We start from the raw sequence: 18,478 nt of genomic DNA on the forward strand, positions 1-18,478 counted from the left end.
AGTGATTGAATATAAAATAAAATAAAAAAATTATCATCAGTATTATTTTAGTAACGATCCATCAAATTTCGTTATCGAGAAACATGTGGAGGTATGTATAGTTTTATAATTATAATTTTATATTCATAAAATATTTCATCAATAGTAATTATATTTTGTCAAATTCAATAAATTTCTAAATATTTGCAAGCTTTTTTAGTTACTTATACTAAGTATATAAAATTTTATAGGACTTCAAATATTACTGTACCAATTTGGGTACAATGGCCACAAGTATAGTACTGGAACACTAAATATAACAATTTTTACAGATTATCAAGATGAACTGAAAAGGCATTATAGTGCCAAATACAACCTTTGAAGGTTAGAGGAAGCTATTAATTCGATTTTAGAAGATAGAGATAACAGTTTGAAGTATGATTTCGCTATAAATCTACGAAAGGTTGACACCGTTACTGATGAAGAAGTAGGGTTTGATGACAACAAGACTCCATCAAGCTTGCCAAATGACGTTCTTGGAAATATAGAAATACTAGCGACCACTTGCGGCTTAGCTCCCGTGGGAATTTTGCAAAATACGACCTTATTCTTCATCAACGTTATAAAAGAAACATTTATGCAAAATTTCAGCTTTCTCGATCCAAGAGTTTGGGCTGGACGCTGATGTGTTAGTTGCTGAGTGAGTCCGAAGTTTTCTTTTTTTTTTATTTAGATTTGTTCACAATGTTGGTAGGTACTCTTTCTGGTGCTGAAAGCAGCAGTAATGATGAGTCGTTGGCTGTCAAAAGAGTTCGAATTAGAATCAGTTCGCCACAAACTGAAAGCTTAGTATTGGACCAAATCAATCCATTTTGAATGTTTCAGTTTTGCGAAAGTGTACTGCAAGTTATTTGAAAACTAACACAGAATCTTACGATTGAATTCTGAACGAAAATCGTATGAAAGACTCCACATTTGTTCCAAATCTACAACAAGGGCATGAATGGAGTGGACGAAATGGACCAATCAATATTGCTGTATCGAATCGGCCTTCACGGCAAAAATAGTAGTGGATCTCATTCAATTACATGATTGACATGACAATATGAAATGCCTATAGCGATTGCCTATAAAGACTACCCCATGGATCGAATTATTATCTCGACGAAGTTTAGCCAGAATTGATCTCAAGGAATTAATCCAAAGCCAATCTGCTCGCCCATCGTCACAACTAGACGGCGCTGATCACGTTCCTGAAAAGCTTCCTCAGAATATTCCTTGTATCATTTGCCAAAATTACTCCGTTGGGGTCGTAAAAACGCAAGAAAACAGTTCATCAATGACAAATCTTGTATTACGAATTTTTACTCTTAAGTGGCCATTGTGCCAATTTGGGTACACCCCTGTAAAATCCTGAAAAATATTTATGAAGACTTTTTTCTTATTTTTTTGTATCTTTGTGTTGCTAATAATTAATAAACTAAAAAAAAATCTAAGGTTACCCTTCTAGTTTTTGTTTGGCCTCAAATGGGTTAATCATCTGCTATTCACAAGGACAACATTTAACAAACTTTACACATAGTACTCCAAGACGTACCCTTACGTTGCTTATTCATCTACGAAAGATTTGCGGTCAGTTCTTCATATTTTACTATTTTCTTATGTCCCGTGGGAACTCTTTGATTTTCTAATTAAAGTCCTAAGTTACTGTACTCTTTCACATTTAACAGCTTGAGTACCTAAGTAAAAGTTCTAATCTTGGAGTTTTTTCTTTGATTTTAAACTAGTTATGTACAACAAAGTAAGATGATTCTGTTTGAACCGTCCGCCACCGGAAAGGCTGGAGATTCTTATATAGAGAAAATAGTTTTCTAATGTTTACTTGAACGGTTATTTTTTGTGATACAACCTTAATAGATTGAGATTTAGCGTAAACAAAAGCCATTTTCTGTAGAAAGAGGTTTTTTTTTAATTTCTCTTCTTTTTGAGAAATTCTCTAGAATTTTGAATGGAAAAGTAATTGTTCAATGTACGGGGAAATCCACTCAAAAGCTTGGAAAAGCTTTTTGAAAGTGCAAATAAGCCCTAAGATAACCATAGGTACGTAGAACCGATAGGCTATTATTATTAATTTAAGATCTTTAATAAAAACTAATCGAGAATTACGATTCGGTTTGAAAAAGAAAACGCAACAATCCATCAGGTGTCATAATGTGTTGCACATAGTTCATAAGTAGTCCCAGTCTGTTACCTTAAGAGGGGTTTATTCGTAGTGCGCTCTTAACAAACGTAGTTTGGCTCTCATCTCAATACCAATTACCAACCAATCAAACTCTTTGATCAACCATTCAAATGAGAACCAAACTACGTTTCTATGGAGCGAGTGACTGAGAGTTCCCTGTTAATACGCATGCCTGTATGTGAGCAGTTAGACTACCTTAGTAGTCGAGTGTGATAGGCCACTTACCGTTTAGACTTTAGAGCACCTTTAGAGGCTCTAGAGGCAGTATCGATAATTGCAATCTGAACACCGCGATGAGCGATAGCTACTTTACCAGGAAGAGTTGTGTGAACATGTGATCATAGGCTCTATGATTAGTTTAATAACTTAACAGAAGTGAGAAGAATATTAAATACTCACAAGTAGATGGCTGCAGTTTTCCTATTTCGCATCAATATCCTGTAAAAAAACTTTGAAAAGATCAACAGCAAGTTGTTAGAGCGTTGTTAAGATAGATTGGTTACGAATTTTGTTTTGAAAACTGGACTTTTTGTGGACACAGTTCTTTGTTTCGCCAAAATATATCAATGCCAATACTCGGAAGTCAAAAGAACTCTTTATATTTTAAACATATCGATAAGTATATAAAAGTTTTATAGGTAATATTACTTTATTTAGCATCAAATCTTTTTGTTGGATTGAAAAGGACTAGGGAATGATATTGATTTTCAGGATCAATATTGGAATTCTATAAAAAATCTGAGAAAATTGAATACTATTACTACCTATATTGGTAAGTATTGGGTAGAGATCTGCAATAAAATTGCGCGCCTTATCTACTCCTAAAGTCAGAGGTATCTAAATATTTTGATAATGGTAGATTTGCTTAATTTTATTTGGGAAATACTAAATAAAAATACTTTGGGGTTTTCCTTAAATTCTAGACAGCAAGAAGGTATAATGTATCACAAAACTGGGGCTTGGCCGTTGAGCGATCAACTTTACAAATATTATCCAATCTCGCAGCCCAATCCCGTTTAATGCCATATATTTATTAAAACGCTGTACCATTATCATATAATTTCAATTTGCATACACAATATGAATGCGAACTTCATCCATACATTAGCGGGAATAGTATCCACTAAAGTACTATCATTAAAGACCTTATCGACCCACTTGTAGATTTGCCGGTGAACGGGTATTTAAACATTCATTTGGATTTATGAATAGTACTTATACAATGTTGTGGTAAAAGTCAAAAAGCTCCATTTAAGAACTGCCAGGGGGTGTAAGCTAACCTGCACCAAATTTCGTCAAAATAGGTGAAATGTAGACAAACAGACAGGCACACTTTCGCATTTTATATTAAGTATGGATGGCGGGAAATAATGAAAGTAGCTAACTAGTGGATATCAGTGAAATAATTTATAGAATCAGATCATTCCAGAGATCCCTACAAAGTACTTAACAAATTTTGGGAGCGCGAATATTTTTGTTTAAGTAAAAAAATATGGTTTTAATTTAAATGCGAAACGGAAACGAACACTGGTACTTAGACATTGCAATATTTTAACAGGGTCCCTGGTCAATGCTCATCCACCCTTTCCCAAAAGCTAAACTTCCTTCTTTTTGGACGCGAACTAGTAGTTTTAAGCCAATTTTCGAAACCTAGGGATGCAGCTAGTAGTAGGGTAGTAATTTGAGTAATAAGTAGGTTTATTTTTCTTTATTTCATTTGTTTATATTATAAGACATTGAAGTTGGTAAAGGAACTAAAAACGTGCTTTTTGGAAATAAAAAATTACTTTGTTAGCGAAAATCTTGGAAGTTCGCTAGAGTTTTACCTAATTTCTTTATAAAATACTTCTTTATACCTCAATAAAAAAAATTCTTTGAAAGCTTATTTGAATAGCCAAACTGTTCAAATAAGTTTTCAAAGAAATTTTTGATTTATAAGCATGCATGAATTAGAATAAAATTTAACTTTTATGGATGTATTTTATGAACATTGCGACAGTTTGACATTAATATACTTATCAAGAGACTGATCTATTGTGATCCAACTTTCATTGAGTCATAATCAATTGTAAACTGACCAGTAACTTTATAATAACGGCTTACGTAAAACAATCTGATTTATTTTTATTGTAAGACAAGCTAACAGTACTAAATAAGATGTAAGCGTAATTAAATGAAGCCAAGTAGTCGAAGAGACTGTTGAAAGTTTTAATCAATATTTATCATTAATTTATTTTTCTTCCAATAATATTGATAATTTTTGAGTCATTGACTTATTACTCTCATTGGTCAAGGAAGGAAAGAAGAAATGTTTTCTGGTGTGAGGCTTCGGCCGTGGTTAGTTACCGCTCTACCGCAGCCGTGCCGCCAAGCGATTTAGCGCTCCGGTACGATGCCGTGTAGAAGCCAAAGGGATATGGGTTTAATAAAAACTGCCATACCCCTTCCAGGTTAGCCCGATTCCGTCTTAGACTGCATCATCACTTACCAGGTGAGATTGCAGTCAGGTGCTAAATTGTATCTGAGTAAAAAAAAATATGTCATTAGAGCATTTCCCTCCAATACCATATTTTAAAAGCATAGCTTCTATGCTTTTCCTGTCTGCAGCTCAAATCGTCCATCCTTGAAGCTATAGAGGAAAAAAGCGAGGGCTAAAATTATAACAAATCTCATTTTTTGTAGTGTTAGATATGCACAAGAATGCGACGAAAAGGCAGCGGGAAAGAGGTGGAAGCAGCTCACCAAAAGCAGAAGTAGAAATAGACTGGTAAATAGGCCTTAAACCTGCAATGGACTGAAATAGACTTAGTTGACTCGAGATTTTCCTGCTTTGGAAAATTTTCTCATTGTTTATGTGCACCAATGGAAAGAGATATGAGAGTTTCTCTACGTGATCAAATCAGAAATGAGAAGATTAGTAGGAGAACCAGAGTAACCAACAGTGCTCAGCTGGTTGAAGTGGCAATGGGCAGACCACATAGTTTGACGTTATGGTCTCATGGTGCTGGAATGGCGAATCCGCAAAGGAAAACCAGCGTTGGAAGACTTCTCCTAAATGAAACGGCAACATCAAACAATTCGAAGGGAGGCGCTGGACAGGAGGGGGGGGGGGGGGGGTAAGAAGTACATATTATTACATATTATTGCTTGACGATGATGGTGATAATCATATGTATAGGTTCAAGAATATTTCATCAGAAGAGTTATCGAGTAGGTAGCTTTTAGATAGGCACGCTCTACCTAACGCTGCATCATCTTCTACCGTTTGGTGCAAATTGAAGTCAAGCGCAAGCTTAATTAGTAAAAAAAAAATCATGCATTAACTTCATGAACAATCTCACAACCGTCTCTTATTTTATAGCGTACAATCAAATACGGAAGCTAAGTGGGATCGGATAATTTTACGAAATTGCATCAAAGCGTACTTTCATTGTATGTACTGTGATGTAACGTAACCGGCCGCGGACGGTGGTCGTTTTTTATGACATTATTGTCCATACATTACGTAACTGTTGTTCTTGCGGTGACAACATTGCTTTGGATAAGTGATATACATTGCGCCGGCGCAGATGAAAAATAAAACAATGTGGCTAATTCAGTTGTACACAATCTCTAAACTAAAATGACAGGTAGGTACAGATTTATTATAATATATAGGCATGCTTTTTTGATGCTCTTTCGTGGGAGCTCTTTGATTTTCCGGGACGAAAAGTAGCCTTTATCTAGGTAAAAAGTAGTAAGTATGCCTAGATACAAGCTATGTATTTACCTATCAAAATTGGTTAACTGATGCGTCGTGAAAAGCTAGCAAATAAATGGACATACTGTTGCAATTAAGACTTATATGGATTAAAACATCTTCTAGTCAGAGATTTAGAGTCTATCAGATGATATTTTGATTATAGGTATAGCTTGTGCAAGGAGTACCTACCTAATCTATTTAGTTAGGGAGAAGATAGCACTAGATTTAAACCTATCAATAATTTATTTTAGAAATTGTGTGAGTAAGAAAGAATTAGCCACAATGATGCCATCATATGGCTCATTCTATTCTTCACGATCTCTAAACTACAATGAAGTTCTAAATGTATTGCCTAGGTATAATAAGGTACTATCTCTTTCCTAATGGTCCACGAACATAAAAAGATAGCAACTATTATTTAGACCTTTCAATTGTGTTTCAAGATTTTATTAATATGATTATTTTCTAGTATGGAGAGTGAATGAGCGCAGACAGATTGACGGACAGACGGACAAGGCAAAGACAAAAACAAAATCAAGATACTTAAAAATAATGGTAAAAGCTATTATTACCTGTTGTAATTTATGCTTGATTTCATTACAGTGCTGGACATAGAAACTGCTAATACGGACAAAGCCCCAGGCAAAGACTTGCTATTAATGTTTAATAGACAGAATATTATATTTCACGACCACTTTGAGCCCTGTTTTACAAGAGATTGTGTTTATTAATGGTATTATTCATTTGCGTACAACTTATCAACGAAACCATGTAAGTGCATTTATAATAATTTCAACAAGTGTAAATGTTGGTTAGAGAAAGTCCCTTACAATTTGTTAATACTTTTCTTTGTTTTATATTCTACGAAAAATCAAAGAGTTCCCACGGGATTTCGAAAAACCTAAATTTACGCGGGCGAAGTCGCGGGCATCGGCTAGTTTATAATATTAGTGACTTAACCACATTATAACACAAAGCGCGTAAACAACTAAAAAAATTATTGTTTAATTGATTGCTTTGATTTGATTTATCTCAAGTTTATATTGTAACTTTTATGTCGATAATGTATGTCAATTAAGACACAAATACTTTAGTCGGTCGAAACAGTTGGAAATGAAATAGTTAGGTATAGAAAATTGATAATAGTATCAGAGTAAGCTCGTGCCGTAGTATCGTAGCATTTAAAGCACATTTATTATCAGGACTTAGAATTAAATTTGTGCCTGTAAAATGCCGCTGGGGTAATTAAATTGCCTATTTTTTTAATTGTTTTTGTAACTAAAATTAACGTACCAAGCAAAATCTCTAGCAGAATATAGAGTGGATTGTTAAAAAACAAAGAGGAATTTAATTTATTAGTTGGCTAGTTTTATATGACTGCGGATTCCACAGGAAATTTTAATTAATTTAAATCATCAAAACGAAAATTTTACGATACTTATTAAATTAACAGATAAGTAATAAAAGATACAACAGTTAACATTGTGCATTCAGTGTAAGCTTATAATTAAAGTTTTTACACATTTCATCTATCAATGAAAAAAAAAAACACTAAAAAACGTGCTGTCGCGATTTCATTCATGTGAAAACCCCGATTAAATAATAGGTAGGGTTCCGTAGTTGTATGTCACAATATACTAGCTGTTTTACATAACTCAAACTTCATCTAAGATATTTTCAATGAAAATACGACTTCATTGCATATCTGCACGGCGACAATCTCTTGCTCCTTTATCAGATCTATTATATATAATACATAGGTGTACATACATATTTTAAATTCTGCAGATTTTATTTTATTTATAGACTAGCGCTTGGCTGCAATTGGATCTGCCGGCAAGTGATGATGCAGCCTAGGATGGAGCGCACTTGCCTAGAAGATGCCTATTCACCCTTGACTTGAAGGCACGCATACCTATTAAAATCGATAAAAAGTTTCGTGAGACATTTTAGTGGCCCAACAACGTAGCAGCGGGCTGCGCACGCGCCGCTCCCGCCATCTTGTATAATCTAGTGCCGTTGATCGCGGAAAAGCGCGCCAACTACAACCTTCAACGACCTTCGTTCTCCGACCGAGCGACCGAACAAAAAACGACATAAGCGCCCATCAACATTGAATCAAAACTCATATTAAACTTGAAATTAATAAGGAACACTTTTGATTGAAGTTTGAGATGCATTTCGCTGTGCTGTTTTGGTCACGCCCTAGCTCCACTAACACGAGCCGCTTTAAATTAATGCGCAGGACCCATAAATCGATCAGGCCGATATAATACTTTGTCAGTTTTAAGCGACTTATAAAATTTAAATAATTTTATTGTGACTTTGTTTTATGACACAAATAACTAGTATTATAATGTAAATATATACTAGCAAAAGTTCTTGACTTTAGTTAAAGTTCTACAATGTTGCAAGCATTGCTCTAATATTATTAACTAGCTGATACCCGCGACTTCGTTCGCGTGGATGTAGGTTTTTTAAAATTCCCGTGGGAACTCTTTGATTTTCCGGGATAAAAAGTAGCCTATGTGCTAATCCAGGGTATAATCTATCTCCATTCTAAATTTCAGCCCAATCCGTCCAGTAGTTTTTGCGTGAAGGAGTAACAAACACACACACACACACACACACACACACACACACACACACACACACACACACACACACACACATACAAACTTTCTCCTTTATAATGTTAGTGTGATTAATACCTACAGCTGTTAATTGGTCAAGATAGACACCTACTTAGAAAGTATGTCATTCTGTTCCCTTTGTCGCCCTGAGTTATACTGGCTATAAATTAAAAAAAAAGCAATATGGCAACTGCTGTGTGATGCCATTTCCAAATCTGAAAAAGTTTTTTTAGTTAATTTTTTGGCAGGGCAGTCGTATATTTTAATTTTTTTAACTACGACTTGTGTAACTTATTATAATGTTGGACGGCTTTTTAAGAGCAAAGTATTTTGGTTAAAAAAATCTTGTGTAGAAACGGGCATAGTCGCAAGGCTATTGGCAATAGTAACAGATAGCCGGTAGTTGATAATTAGATGTTTGGAGCGGAATGTGGTCCGCTTAAACTCGAAATTGTGCTCTAAAGTTCAACAGTAGCCAAGTAATGCCATATTTGGATGTTGATTTATATCGTGGCTTAATAGTTGTTTCACATCGACTTACAGCAATACGTAATGGCGAAAATAAATTTGTAAATGAAAACAGCACTTTGATCTATTTAGGTACTTACCTCTACCAATAATTATAACCTTAGTCAAGGTTACCTAGTAAGTTTATACTCGTATGTCTTTTATTTTTGAAGTCACAATCACAGCTTTTCCAAAGACTTCATACGGATTTTTCGTCGAAGTTGAAGTCTGTTTGGTTCAGAACTAGCTTGTATCTCGTACGCAATGCAAGGTAAATACATTTACTAATCCTGGAAAATCAAAGGGTTTTCAATGGATATTTAAAAAACCTAAATTCAGATGCCCACTTAGATTCAGATTTTTAAAAATTTTAAAAGGTATAAAAAGTAGCTTCTGTCTCTCTCCAGTTCTTCGTTGCGACGTAATTGAAGGGCAAATTAACAAACAAACACACTTTTGCATTTATGATGTGGGTAGTGATAGTATGTTACTATGTAAAGGTGGAGACTGACTGTGAATAACATACAACGCGAACTTAGTTGTGGCATACAGCATACTGCTAGTCTTACAAGGGTAAATTAAAAATTTATAACACCCCCGACAAGTAAAGGTTACAGTAACTAGAAAAGAGCTGATAACTTTTAAACGGCTGAACCGATTTTTTTGGATTATAGCTAAAAACACTCTCGATCAAGCCACCTTTCAAACAAAAAAGACTAAATTAAAATTGGTTCATTAGTTTAGGAGCTACGATGCCACAGACAGATACACAGATACACAGATACACAGATACACAGATACACAGATACACAGATACACAGATACACAGATACACAGATACACAGATACACACGTCAAACTTATAACACCCCTCTTTTTGGGTCGGGGGTTAATAAATAAGTTAGACTAAAACATTATAATGACGGAAGCAGAGAAATGTGTTTAACTGTTGCTCAGGTATATTAATTTACGTCAGTAAGATCTGCTTTCCGCCATCTTACAAAATAAAGGAGATGAATTGCAAAATAGTTTCACGCAGAAAGTTATACAATCCGAGTAAAGCGAGTGAGTAATGCGCTTACAGGTGAACTAAAAACAATACAATACGCACTAATAAATAATGACCCCTCCGCTGGTTTGCGTAAAGTATATAATAATAATAATAATATATTATTTATAAGATATATAAGATATAAGAATTATATATTATTTATAAGATATGTAAGATTTATAATAATAATAATTTGAATAAGTTTCCTTTTAATTTTCCTAAGACATTGATAAAACTATGATTTCGCGATTAGGTAGTTAGTAAAATTAATTAAACAATTTCATTATAATTATGTACATTTTCACTGAGAATTTATATTCAAAAATTCTACGGTGCGGTTCAGCTGGTAAGTAGTATTTAAAATTGTATATGGATTCCTATGGATTCCTGAATATTTTTGTAAAGGTTGACAAAACTGAAATCAACAAAAGGGATGAAATAAAATGTTCATAACTGGAATTTCGTAAAGTTCACGAAGATTTGTTTTAAACTTTACCATTAAAAATGAAGTAAAACAATTTTTACTAAAAAAATAGCGAGCAAACGAGCAGGCAGATCGAAATCACATCTGATTGGTTGTCAATCGCTCACTATTGGCTATAATGCGGTGTTGCAACAAGAACACCATAAATTCAGCCAATGAAAGTGAAACTATTGAGATTGTAATTTTTCCGCAATCGATCAGCTGACCGAGTAAAGCCAGTAAAATTAATAAACCTAAGCAAAGCACAGCAAGTGAATAATAAATGCGTTTGCAAGTAAACTAAAAACAGCACAAACAGCACAATGCGCACAAATAAAATAATGATCCCGCAGCTGGTTCGCGTATAGCTAATAAATTATAATTTTTGATTAGGCAACCGCTACGCGATAGCGAGCGGACAGGTCGCGGTGTTCCGATTCAGATAGCCGAGTTTGCGTGCACAATGTCCCATCCGCGCCCGCGCACCATTGTGCCAGTGGGAACACGGCCTTAATTGCGAGCCTGAATAAATTAAAAGCGGAATGCTATCGTATACGACGTGTACTACAAGGATCTACGAAGCTGCCTTTGCCCCTATATCTTTGTGGAGATCGCGTGTTGTATCTGGTGATTTGCACATTTATATTATTTCTCTAGCCCTGAGGTTGTTTGGCAGAAATCGTTGCTTATCGACAAGACAGAGATATACAAACGGTAGATTCCTCTTATATCAATGGACAAGACCGCCTTCTTGTACTCTTAGCTGAAGATTTAGGAAAAGTTTCCCATTTTGAATTGAAACACGTTATTATAATGATAACAAGAAAGTAAAAATCTGTAATGAGGAAATCCGTAACAGACATAGCTCAATCGACAAGACAGAGATTTACAAACGGTAGATTCCTCTTATATCAATGGACAAGACCGCCTTCTTGTACTCTTAGCTGAAGATTTAGGAAAAGTTTCCCATTTTGAATTGAAACACGTTATTATAATGACAACAAGAAAGTAAAAATCTGTAATGAGGAAATCCGTAACAGACATAGCTCTACAAATTAGCAAGCTGAAGTGACAGTGAGCAGGCCATGTCTGTCGCAGAACCGATGGCCGATGGGGCAGATGTGTTGTAGAGTGGAGACCATGCACCAGCAAGCGCAGTATGGGACGACCTCCAACCCACTGGACTGACGGCCAAGAAGGCAGCAGGAAGTGGGTAGATGAGGAAGGTGGAAGACCATGTGTGAAGCAGTGGTTGCAACAAGCTGGTTGATTGAGTTGAACGATAATAAGATAAGCAATACGTGAAGAATCCCTCTAGCAATAAAATGCAGTGTATTCTTAACTCGATGGTAAATTTTGCGCATGGCTTATAGTTATCGCATGTTCAAGTTGTTTGTTAATTGAAATGCGTGTAAATACTTGTGGCGTTCACAAGGGGTTATGAAACAGGCATCGCGGACTAGTTGTCGCACGTGACTCTCTCTGACAGATTTAGGATCTACGTTTTATGCATGTTATGTTCGATCAATAAGGATTTAATATTCCTATATAGCAATGATGACGTTTAATCGAAGTTTCTCTCGTGGAGAGTTCGAATGGTTTCGCAATTGACGTCTTGAATAACGATCAGGGGTTTTAGTGTAACATATTAAGACGGCCTGTATTATATTTACAAAATTTTGCGACTTTTGAAAACTTTATTTACTTATAATTCTTTATTTAAAAACTATAAGTAATTATAAATAAATATGAATAACTTTAACATTTAAATACTAGCTGATAGCCGTGACTTTATTCGCATGACTAGAGAGTTACATAGGCTACTTGCTTTTGCCGAAAAATCAGAGTTCCCGCGAGATTCGCAAATGATGTCGCGGGCATCAGCTAGTTTTCTTTAAACACCACCATTTAAGTCAATAGAATTTTCAAAGATATTATTATACTATGCATCATCAGTCATCACAGTAACACAACCAAAACTAAACATCGATAAAAAAATAATTTACATAATTCTACACTCGCTCATTAATCATTAATTTTATCTGAATATTAAATTATGTTGAATAAGTATAAGAATGGAAAAATAACAAGAGGTTATTAAATAACTCTATTATTACCCATATTATAAATGGGAAAATGTGTTTGTCTGTTGGTTTGTCCTTCAATCACGTCGCAACGTATCAATGGATCGACGTGTTTTTTGCATCGGTATACCGATTGACATTGAGTGACATTGGCTGCTTTTCATCACGGAACTCAAAGATTTTCCACGGGATTTTTAAAAACCTAAACCCACGCGGACGAAGACGCGGGCCTCAGCTTGTTATCTATACATACCCACCATTTAAATACCGAAGTTAATAGGGTTTTCAAAAGTATTAAATAATAAATGCTTACCGGAATAACACAATCAAACTATATAGTATGTACGTGCCTACCTATATACAAAAAGTTAATTTACATAATTCAACACCAACACTCACTCATTAATCATTAATTTTATCTGAATATTAAATTATGTTATATGACTCTAAAAATAACAAGAGGTGATTAAATAAATCTACACAATATATTATAAGAGTAGAATTAGATCATGTCATGAAACCGGTTACTTTTTGTCACAATCGTTTCTTTTGAGTATTACATAATGGCGTCGGCCTGTCAACAATGCCACAAATGGTGTCTAAACTAAAAACGTCAAAGTCGAACAAAAGAGACCCAATCAGCTACGGATTGCTTCGTATGGCCGATAATCAATCTAGTTTTACATCTGATTAGGTGCAAATTACAATACAAATAGATCGGTCACGACTACTTTCAAACACCATATAAATCAGCCTTATCATCTAATAAGGATTTTCGAATGCTAATTGTAATTTCATAGCTGTTAAAGTTCATTTTTATTTTAAGTCGTGTTGGAGTTAGGACGTTTTTGTATAAAGCGGCAGTTTTCCATAAAAGGCTCTACTGACTTGTTATCAGTTAGATGAATAAGGCCTTTAAAATCGCGACAGGTTAGTTTCAATATTGGAAGTTTAATGTTGGCAGTTACAGCGTTTTGGTTTTGGGTGCTAAATGACAAAGTCTTTGCACTTACGTCAAGGTGACATGGGATGTTAATACCTATTGTGTTAGTGCTAAAAATCCGTGACCTTACACCGTATAAAGTTCACTAATGTGCAGATGGCACGATCTCACCCACACAAGTGGAATAATAAACTTGTGTAGGTACATGATGACTGTAGGTTGAAGTCGGAAAATTTGAATTGATTACGTAACAGAGTTTTCAGTTTTTTTTATATTTACAACGTAGATAGTGATGTACTTACCTACCTACTATGTTTATAACTTTATTAATAGTGTTTTTGATGTGTGATTGATATTATTTCTTTAAAAAAAAATAGCTAGCATACGATCAGGCGGGCCACGTGATCTTAAGTGACTTTTACCGCCAACCATGTACATTTGCAGAACCAGAGGAACGGCCAATGCGTTGCCGGTCTTTCAGGAATTTGTTGGTCCGCCCTTTGGATAACCCCGTATTATATTTACTCTACTATGCTTAAAAAATTGTATATTTTCAGATATAACATACCTACCTTATGTATTGCTAATTATAAATGTTATATTATAACTAAATCTAATAATTACTATTAAGGACACCTATATTTTTCAGAAGGCAGCAGCCAAAGATACGAAGACATAAAAAACAATTGCTGTAGCCCTAAATTCCACGAAGGAATAAAAGGACTCCATCATCATCATCATCATATTGTTCAGATGGCATCCTACATCCACACTAATTCATACTTAATATTATAAACCGAAAGTGTGTCTATCTGTCTGTCTGTCTGCTAGCTTTTCATGGCGCGTCGGGTTAACCGATTTTGATGCAATTTAGTACAGAAATAGCTTGCATCCCGGGGACGGGCATAGGATACTTTTAACTCCGGAAAATCAAAGATTTCCCACGGGATTTTAACAACCTATATCCACGCGGGCGAAGCCGAGGACATCTTAAAATGAACACATGAATTGCATGAAAATATTTTCATGCAATTCATGTATGTAAAAATGTTCATAAACACAGTAAAAGAGTTTTTAATCCATTGTAAGTGTTAAAAAGGGCTAATTATTTCTATTTGATATCATTGCCTTGCACCATTGTATTACCTATTACAATGAAAGTATTGTTATGAGCAATGTAACATTTCGGAGCTTGTTTACAGCGACTACCGAACGTGGACAAAACAATAACAAGCGAAACGTATGTCTTTCAGACTCATAAGATAATGCCTTTCTTGTACAACCCTAAAAGAACAAAAACCATAATAAGTTGCGGGGGCACAACAGGTAGGCACACACGCGCGCCTGACTTGTGACCGTACCTTATACAAAAGAGATCACCTGTAAATATCACTAACACATGCAACCACCTAATAAATCTACAGTGTAGAACGAAATGGTTCACGCAAACATGCCCGAGTCACCTCCACACGGGGTCGCACTACGAGTGACACCACACTGTTGCATTCTCACCTGTTGAATGCTAGATGTGAGTGTGGATTGTGGATGTGAGTCAGCACTCAGCCCCGGTTCAGTCGCGTTGACTATTTGGCGCGTTGAGGTCGTACGTTCCAACTCCTGCCGTGTAAGCACGTGTGATAGCAACTGGTACATATCGATAACACTCGTGTGTGACGTTTTGTGTGTTTTGGTTTTTGAACAGTGCTCCCGGTGACTTTGGCACGCTGTATCTAAGGGAGAAACTGAATATTCCGGCGCCGGAGTGTATTTGGAAACACCTGAAAGGTAGGCTTGTCAGTTTTTCCGCGGAATTCGGTCCAAGTTTCCACTCGAATGATACGTGCGTTGATAATTGTAATTAGATCGGTTAGCTGTAATACTAAGTAGGTACCTAACTACGTTTAAGTTCTATAATTCACTAGCTAAACCCGTCCACAGTTCGCTGTGGCTCAGTCAGATATTAATTATTAGGGGAAGTAAATAATTCCCGTCCCCGTGGGAATTTCGGGATATAAAGTATTATACTTATATGTAAATGCAAGTCAATCTTTGTGCAAATCGATTACTTTTCGAGTTTTAGGGACACAAACATACAGAAGCTGAAGTTCTGTTCAAGTACATTATATACCTATTAAATAAAGATAGATGAACGTACTTACCTTCTGAATATTATCTGTAACTAAAGACATATTTATATATTCAGTTATTCACCTTTGGTTTATGTTATATAATCTTTTGTTCATGTTAATATTTGCAAATCAATGAGTCAAAAATCAAAATATGGAAAATTAGGTATCATGACGTAGAACTGATTAAAAATGACACTTATTCAGTTTCTAATTATTGTTATAGCCACCCTTTTTTCAGAAAGTTTTCTTATATAAAATTCCTATCGGATAACTTTTACTAAAGCATTACTGAAAACTGAAAACTCTGAAAATGTTACGATCATCGTTAGATATATTCAATAGGTAATATATCGTCATAACTTAGACACATAGCTACCTAGTGTCTCATTTTTCATAAAATGAAATTCATCATAAATTTCTGAACAACTTCTTTAACTACGAGAAGATACTATTTTGTGCGGTCTTACCTACCATTTACTGAAAAAAAAAAACGAATGCTTAGTTACTTTGAAATTAAATAATCAAACCTATCTACTTAGCAAGCAATACCGACATAGTGGGTTGCGCAGTAGGTAAGTATATTCGGAATAAATTTCACGCTAAAATCAACAAAAGTCTTTAAAGACAAAAATGTTCATATGTGCTAAACTGTAACGACCTCACCGATACCGATTACAGCTGTAATCGGCTGTAATTTGGGATATTAGTGACATATTACGAGAACGTGTGTAGTTTGAACGTTCCGTAATTAGCTCGCTACTTACTACTTACTACATATATACTACTTTACTACTTCCTATTAAGTTCCTATTGTGATAAGTTACTTTTAGAGTAGCGTTGGTCACGTCCTGTCGAAATAAATGTTATTACATTGACTTAAGGCCACAGTTCACTCTGTTATGGCTTCAATTGAGTCCTTATTACCTATAAAAATTTAAAAAGTTCTTCTACTAACGCGCTTTTTCATACAAATATAAATTAAAACCTGTTCTTCATATTCAAGAATAAGCAACATAATAATAGCACAACTTTTTGAAAAGTTATAATTAAAACACTAAGTTTTCAAGTTAAAAATGCGACACTTGAGTTACGTCAATTTGCCTTTTTGTAAACTTTAAGCACGACTTCCAGTCATAATAAATGATAGATTTACCCTAATGTTTATGTCACGTTAGTTAACTTGAAAACATACAGAGGCGTAACCTCTGTGTACTTAGAAAATGAGAAAAAAATGCGTCGCTTTTCATCTGCGCTAATGATAATATTATATACCTACTACCTTGAGCCCGCAACTAAAACAATAAATTTTCTGATAAAACAAGTCGTACTGAGAGAGATTGCCGCCTAATTTTCTAATTCCAAAAAAGTTTCCTTTCAAAAGGAAGAACTTTTCCGTTAGCGATTCGGAAAACAACAGAATTTCTAATAAAATCGGGAAAGAAAAAGTTCTCCCTTTTCAAAAGAAGCCCTTTTGGAAGAAGAAAATCAGAAGGAACTTTCACTGTACAGACTCAAAATAAATATACTGATGGACGGTTATCATTTCAAATACTTTATTACGCTGGTTTAACTTTGTTATAATTACAAATAATGATATCATTTAGCTTTCATATATTTTACTTGCGGGCTAAAGCATCTGTCAAAAGTGACTTCAACCACAGATTAACGCTACCAATGGAATTAACGTAAGATTGTGTCTCATCATGATCGCCGGCTCACTACTGAGTACGGGTCTTCTCTCAGAATAAGAAAGGTTCGGCCATAGTCTACCATGCTGACCAAGTGCGCATTGGCAGACTTCACACCTGTAACAACTCTCAGGCATGCAAATTTCCTCACGAAAATTTTTTTTAAAAACTAACGTCTATATGACTTATGTGGGTACGGTCGGCCTCAGAATTCGAGTAGCAATTCCGCGAAACTATTGCCTCAAAACCTCTCGTACTTATGACCCTTTTCTATAAACATGCCACACACACCTAACGCATAACCGTGCCGCGCGAATATGATCATTAAGGTGCTAAACGACTTACGGCCTTTGACTGACGTCTATATGTTTTATATACATAGGTATATACATATAGGATGCACGACTGTCGGTATGTAAAGCAAAGTAAAGGTAGATACATTCCTCGGCGCGGTGCGGAGGACGCAGGCGCGACCTCGGGGACCCACTCGTCAGTCAACGCACGTGCAGACGCGGGCATCCGCATAACCTTAGGCGACATGGCTTGCACTCTGCCACACTGTGTGTTTGTATCAATCAATACCCATATTATACTCGGTTTCCACCTAAGCTGAGGAGAAATTTTGTGTTCCAACCAGATTCTTAATAGATGACGGTTTTAATTTTTTTTAATTTTAATTAGATACAAGTTAGCCGTTGACTGCAATCTCAGGTGGTGGTAAGTGATGATGCAGTCTAAGATGGAAGCGGACTAACTTTGAAAGGCTATGACAGTTTTTATGTTACCCCACACCCCTTTGGTTTCTATACGATATTGCACCGGAACTCTAAATCGCTTGGCGGCACAGCTTTGCCGGTATAGTGGTAACTAGCCCCGGCCGAAGCCTCCCACCAGACCAGACTAGAAATTTAGAAATTATAAAATTCTAAGCCCTGCCGGGAATTGAACCCGGGACCTCCCACTATAAGCCCACAGCGCTTAGCATTGCGCCAGAGAGGTTGTCACGCGAAAAAATTA

The 18,478-nt window shown here is 35.5% G+C and overlaps 1 protein-coding gene and 1 long non-coding RNA gene across 3 annotated transcripts in view; one reads left to right on the forward strand and one right to left on the reverse strand.

Annotated features, from left to right (window-relative positions):
• LOC123872287 (ataxin-2-like) overlaps positions 1–18,478 on the forward strand; it is a 302,090-nt gene that overhangs the window by 61,021 nt on the left and 222,591 nt on the right. The window lies entirely within an intron of this gene.
• LOC123872304 lies at positions 1,077–18,225 on the reverse strand. Its single transcript, XR_006797455.1, has 4 exons — positions 18,213–18,225; positions 10,746–10,751; positions 8,876–8,877; positions 1,077–1,519 (listed from the first exon to the last, which is right to left on the reverse strand). It is a non-coding gene; the product is annotated as an uncharacterized LOC123872304 (long non-coding RNA).

This window comes from Maniola jurtina, chromosome 15, assembly GCF_905333055.1.
Source record: "Maniola jurtina chromosome 15, ilManJurt1.1, whole genome shotgun sequence".
Classification (NCBI taxonomy): Eukaryota; Metazoa; Arthropoda; class Insecta; order Lepidoptera; family Nymphalidae; genus Maniola; species Maniola jurtina.